This window comes from Mirounga leonina, unplaced genomic scaffold (genome assembly GCF_011800145.1).
Source record: "Mirounga leonina isolate KUSES-001 unplaced genomic scaffold, KU_Mleo_1.0 Mir_94, whole genome shotgun sequence".
Lineage (NCBI taxonomy): Eukaryota > Metazoa > Chordata > Mammalia > Carnivora > Phocidae > Mirounga > Mirounga leonina.
The window spans coordinates 56596843-56603333 of record NW_023270855.1 but is presented as its reverse complement, the minus strand read 5'-3'; positions in this window follow the sequence as shown (position 1 = coordinate 56603333).

Here is a 6491-nt window from a genome sequence, read left to right as displayed (position 1 = left end):
AGCCTCCGTGGGCTCCCTGGGGGCTGGTGAGCTTCAGCCTCAGTGTCATTACCCTGGGCAGCAGCAGCAGATGACCTGGACCAGCGTGTGCCAGCAAGGGCCCTGTCACCTCCATGAGGACCGCGGGGGGTCACCTTGTGGGCTCTGACTTCTGCCCAGGTGTCTGTGTTTTGAGGCGATAAAACACGAGCGAGCCTCCCTCCAGACCACCTCCGTCTCTCCCCGGAGACACTGTTCCCTGTCTCTGGCCTTTCTGTTCCTCTTTTTGTTTTGTTTTGTTTTTTTAAGATTTTATTTATTTATTTGACAGAGAAAGACACAGCGAGAGACGGAACACAAACGGGGAGTGGGAGAGGGAGAAGCAGACTCCCTGCCGAGCAGGGAGCCCGATGCGGGACTCGATCCCGGGACTCCAGGATCATGACCTGAGCTGAAGGCAGTCGCTTAACCAACTGAGCCACCCAGGCGCCCACCTCTTTTTGTTTTTTAAAGTAGGCTCCAACACGGGGCTCAAACTCATGACCCTGAGATCAAGAGCTGAGCTCAGATCAAGAGTCGGACGCCTAACTGACTGAGCCCCCCAGCCGCCCCTTTTTTGTTCTTTAAATAACACTCTTAGGGGCGCCCCACTGGCTCAGTCGGTGGAGCGTGAGACTCTTGATCTCGGGGTTGTGAGTTTGAGCCCCACGTTGGGGGTAGAGAGGATTTAATATATATTAAAAAAATAAAAATTAGGGGCGCCTGGGTGGCTCAGTTGGTTAAGCGACTGCCTTCGGCTCAGGTCATGATCCCGGAGTCCCGGGATCGAGTCCCGCATCGGGCTCCCTGCTCGGCGGGGAGTCTGCTTCTCCCTCTCATGCTCTCTGTCTCTCATTCTCTCTGTCTCAAATAAATAAATAAAATCTTTAAAAAATAAATAAATAAATAAATAAAAATTAATAAAAAGCGTTTTTACATACACCCTTAGGGACACACGGACAGTATTCGGGAGCGTTTTGTGTACGGCCTGACCGTTTTCCACAGACAGCGTCATACCGTCCTGGGCTTGTGTTAACTTGCTTTCATAGTTTTCCTTATAGATGTGGCCCTTTTCAACACCGAATGGTGTTCTGTCCCTGGAAGGTGCCTGGAGTTACTCACCCTGCTGACGGACACACAGCTTTCCCCGGCTTCCACCACCGCAGACCTTCACAGGGGCCTTTCAGAACACTGGGGGGGGCCGGGGCCCTGGTCTAGCCAGCTGCCTGTGGTTGTAAATAAAGTTTTATCGGCACGTGGCCACGCCCACCTGGTTATGTCTCCCCTGCAGCTGCTGGTGAGCCGAGCGGTAGGGACCCTGTGCCCTGCCAAACCCAAAATGTTTGCCACCCGGCTCTTTCCAGGAACCGCCTGTGCCCCCCCATCTGTGCTCTGGTTTTCCTCTCTTTCATTGTGGAGGAAACGGCCAATGCCGGGGAGCAGAGTGGACCTCTGTTTTTGGCAAGAACACACTGCTGGCGTCTGAGAGGCGCTCTGATCACTCCAGGAGGGGTGGCAGGGGTCGCTCGAGGACACGTGGCTCCCAGGGGCCGCAGGAATGTCTCTACCGGTGGCCTAGGACACAAGGGGCATCCTGAGTCCACGCCAGGCACCTGTCCCCGGACCAGAGACCCCCAGGAAGAGGGGAGGGAGTGGCTCGCAGCGGGTGGGCAGGCTCTCAAGGGACAGATGGGGACGCCGCCCAGTGCTTTAACAAAGCACTGTTTCCTAACTTGTTATTTGGACATCATTTCATATTTACGGAAACATTCTGAGAAGGCCAGGAAGAACTTTTTGAACCCTTCGTGTGCTCTGTGAACACTAACGTGTCACATGTGTTTCGTCCCTTTCTCCCCGTCTGTCCCCACCCCCTTCTCCTAAATCTGTCCCAGTGCATTTCCTCGAATGCAGGGCGTCCCTCCCTCACAGAGCACTCACCCAGCTCGGGTAGTGGACACCGATTAATAACAGACAGTGTTGGTCATTGTCCCCAACAGCATCCTCTGTAGTAAAGAACATTCCAGATCACACCTGCATTCTGGGGTCCTGTCTCTTTAGCCTGCTCTACCCTGGACTGTTCCCCATCTTTGCGTCGTACGACCTGGATCCTTTTAAGAGGTATTTTTGTAGAATGACCCACAGTCTGGGTATCCTGGTGTGTCCACACAATTGGGTTCAGCTTCTGCGTCGGGGGGCCGGGGGGCCGGGGGACCACAGCCCAGATGCCATGTCCTTCGCGGGGCGCAAACCCCGATGGTGTGGATGATGTGGCGTCTGGGGTTTCCCCACCGGGGAGTTACCATCATCCCCTTTGTGACCAGGCAGTGGTGGGGAGGGTCTCCATGCAGATCCCAGTACTACTCCAAGGACTCACACACTGGGGATTCGTGCCCGAAAGCAGGACCCTCTGATGGCTGCCAAGTGGGGGTGCTTCTCACTCCATCCTTCCTGCATTTACCTGCTGGGATTATATGTCCATTTGTATTTCCAGTTTTACAGAGGACGAAAGAGAAATCCAAACCCGTGAAGTATCTCGCCCTAAGGTCGAATGGCAGATGGGAGACAGAGCTGACATTTAGTTTTTAAAATTTTTAAATTTATTTTATTATTATTATTTTTTAAGATTTTATTTATTTGAGAAAGAGAGAGAGAGCACAAGCAGGGAGAGTGACAGAGGGAGAGGGAGAAGCAGACTTCCACTGAGCAGGGAGCCCGACGTGGGGCTCGATCCCAGGACCCTGAGATCATGACCCGAGCTGAAGACAGATGCTCAACAGACCGAGCCACCCAGGCGGCCCCAGATCTGACATTTAGTTTAATTCAAAATAAAAGAGTCACTGAGATCGAGTCACTGACCATAAAATCCACCCTTTTCAGGTGTGCATTTCAGTAGTTTGTAGTACATTCACAGAGTTGTGCCTCCATCAGCCCTAATTCCAGAATATTCCATCACCCCAAGAGACACCCCATCCCCTCCCCCGGCCCCTGGCAGCCGCAGATCCACCCTCTGTGTCTGGATTTGCCGTTGCGGACGCTTCCCATGCACAGAATCCTACAGTATGTAAGCCCACGTGGTTCTGATTGCGAGTCACAGGAACACACTGGGGCTGGCTCATTCAGAAAAAAGAATTTATTATCCATCTCTCTCATTCTAACTTGGCAGAAAAAAAACCAAACCCATTGACAGCTCCCAGGTTCCACATCGTGCACACCCGGCCCCATCGAGGGCTCGTCTTGTTCTCAAACTCAAATTCCCAGGGGGAGGATTCAGCGGTGTGGGGGGGCATGTGTCCACTCCTGGTCTGGGGCTGTGGTCCACCGGGGGGGCATGGAGGGGTGGAGGGGGCAGGTCCGAAGGGCATCAGGGTTCAAAGGGACAAGGTGAGGCTGACCATCACCCACATGCCATGCCTCTGCCCGCTGACTGGCCATTTCCCCACCAGCAGAAAGCCAGGATGTTGGCAGGCGGGGGGCGGGGGGTTGCCGGGGGGACACGGACCAGAAAAGGACAAGGAGCCGTTTCTCATGCCTCCTCCTGGGGCTCAGCCCTCTTCGTGCCCACATCCGGTGAAATAAGAGCCTTGCTATGAAAAGTCCAGTCGGGAACACTGCAGACATCACCCCAAACCTGCGGCCCCTCCCCTGGTGGCTTGTTGGGAATGAAGAGTCCCAGGCCCCGCCCCTCAGCCCCAGCAGGATCAGGATCCACATGTTGGGCAGGATGCCCAGATGGGCACATGCACATTCTGCAACGAGGCTCCATCTTAGCCGACTGGAGCAGGGGAGTCTGCTGCTGGCCCTGGGTGAGCTGGCCAGACGGGGGGCCGTGTGGTGTGGAACCGCGGGCGGCATCTGGAGCTGAGCAAGTCAATGGGAATGACAACCACCTGGGCCTGGAAGAGGGTCTGGCGTTCTGAATGCCGCCTGGCTGACCCCTTGATTGCAGCTTCGTGAGACTGAGAACCCAGTGACTCGCTGTGCTCAAGTTACTGACCCAGGGAAACTGTGAGACAGTAAACCTGTTTCAGGCCACTGAGTTTGTTGTACATGGTTACGCAGTGGTAACTAGCTGATATGGTGGTAGCTGGTGTTCTCACTCTTGGCATCCGTGTTTTTTCTGGACTTTGCTCTCCTCCCCTTAGAAAGTTACCGCCGTGCCTTCCAGCTCCCTCTTGACGTCTCCTTACAGTTTGCAAAGAGCCTCCTTATAGGTGTTCTAGGGAAGGGTCCTAAATCGGACGTGGGGGAGTTTTCAGGGCACACGCGGGGCCCAGAGGCGCTGCTCAGGGCCACCTCCTGCATGCTTGGGGAGGAGGAGGTTTTGACACAGGAACGTCAGCCCCCAGGGTTTCCCGCCAGCCAGGGGAAGGCTGGGGGCAAGAATCGGGATTTAAGTGAATTTGTAGAGTCTAAAAACTCGGCGTTTCTTGGACACCGTTATTACGGGGCTGAGGCTCACCCTGCTACCCATCCACAATATCATGTGAGCCTCACAGCTCCGTTTCACAGAACTGCCACCGCCCCTCCCCACATTTTACTGATAAAGGAGTTGGGGCCCAGAGAGTTCAGGTGATTCACCCAGGGCCACACAGCACAAACCACCTTTTGTTAGGGTTAGAGCACCGTCCCCTAATCCAGGGTTTCCCAAAAGGTGGGACTCCCACTGTGATTTGGGGGGTTGATGGAAAGACCACCTTTTCCAGCTGTTTGTGGTTCCACTGAAGTCAGGAGAAAGTCTTTCAGGTGCTAACGGGTCTTTCACACCTCTAATGCTTGCTGATGGCCCTTCTGAACCAAGAGTAAGAGCGCCAGAGTCCAATTTAAACCTCCTAAAAAATACGGTTTTCGGGGCGCCTGGGTGGCTCAGTTGGTTAAGCGACTGCCTTAGGCTCAGGTCATGATCCTGGAGTCCCTGGATCGAGTCCCGCATCGGGCTCCCTGCTCAGCGGGGGGTCTGCTTCTCCCTCTGACCCTCTTCCCTCTCATGCTATCTGTCTCTCATTCTCTCTCTCTCAAATAAATAAATAAAATCTTTAAAAAAAAATACGGTTTTCACCGCATATCTAATAAACCTCATTCCTTTTTAAGGCAGCAATGTAGATTTGCCTTTATGATAAAATTTGTTTAAGATTTTATTTATTTATTTGTCAGAGAGAGTGAGTGAACAAGCAAGGGGAGCAGCAGAGGGAGAAGCAGGGTTCCCGCCGAGCAGGGAGCCCAGTGTGGGAGTCGATCCCAGGACCCCGGGGTAATGACCCGAGCCGAAGGCAGACACTTAACTGACTGAGCCAGCCAGGCATCCCAGCCTTTAAGATCAATTTATTTAAGTTTGTTTTGTTTTGTTTTGTATTTAGAGAGCTGATTGAGGGACCCCTGTGTGGCTCAGTCGGTTGAACATCCGACTCTTGGTTTCGATTCAGATCATGATCTCAGGGTTGTGAGATGGAGTCCATGCTCAGCAGAGTCTGCTTGAGATTCTCTCTCTCCCTCCCTCTGCCCTCCCTGTGCTCACAAGTGCGCTCACGCTCTCTCTAAATAATAAATAAATAAATAAAATCTTAAAAAAAAAAGCTGATTTGCAGGGACTCGAACAGATACTTGCACGCCCACGCTCCCTGCAGCCCAAGCGTCCACAATGTGTCCATCCTTGTGGTGGAAGATGACCATGGCTACAGCGTGGATGGGCCTCGAGGACGGGAGAGCCAAGTGATTTGCTGGAAGCCTCCCACCCGGACTCTCCAACGGGCTCTGCTCCCACCCTCTGCTTCTTCAGTAATATCTCAGCTGGCGGGACCCCTGCCATGATGCCAATTGTGACCAGGTCCCCCCCCCCGCCCCGCCCCCGGCTGGAAACAACTCAGAGAAGCGTCCTTGTGGGCTCCAGATGCTTCCAGATGCACAGGCTGTTTTCCCTGCCCTTCCCCCACCCCTGCTCCGGCTGAGGTGCACCAGCTGGGTCAGGGAATGAACTCCAGGGCTGAGTATCGCTCAGAAGGTGGAACGCTGAGTTTAAGCTCCCCAAGGCCAGACGGGAGCTGGACTAGGCTCTCTCCAGCCCCTTCCCTTCCACCCCCCAGCTCATTTTGGGTAGAAGCAAGAGGCTAAGGAAGGTGCATCTTCAGCTCACAGGGTGCCTGCTGGGTTTAATTTTTGTCCTTTTTACCGACTCTCCTGGCACATCAGAGACCCACAGGGCTTCGGGCACCGTCCTCCGGTCTCCATGGAGACGGAAGCTGTCTCCGGCCCTGCTCCACCAGCCCATCCTGGGGCTGAGCCGAGAACCAGGGGCCAGGCAGGGCCAAGGGGTGAGATGCCGTAGGAGGACTCCTGACCACCCCCCACCCCTGCTTCTCAGCCGACCCCGATGTTCTGCTCCTGTTTATGGTTGGGCAGGTGGCTGCTGGTAACAGTCGTGACAATAGCCATTCATTGAGTGCTAAGAATGTCCCAGGCACTATACTAAGCCTCACCAA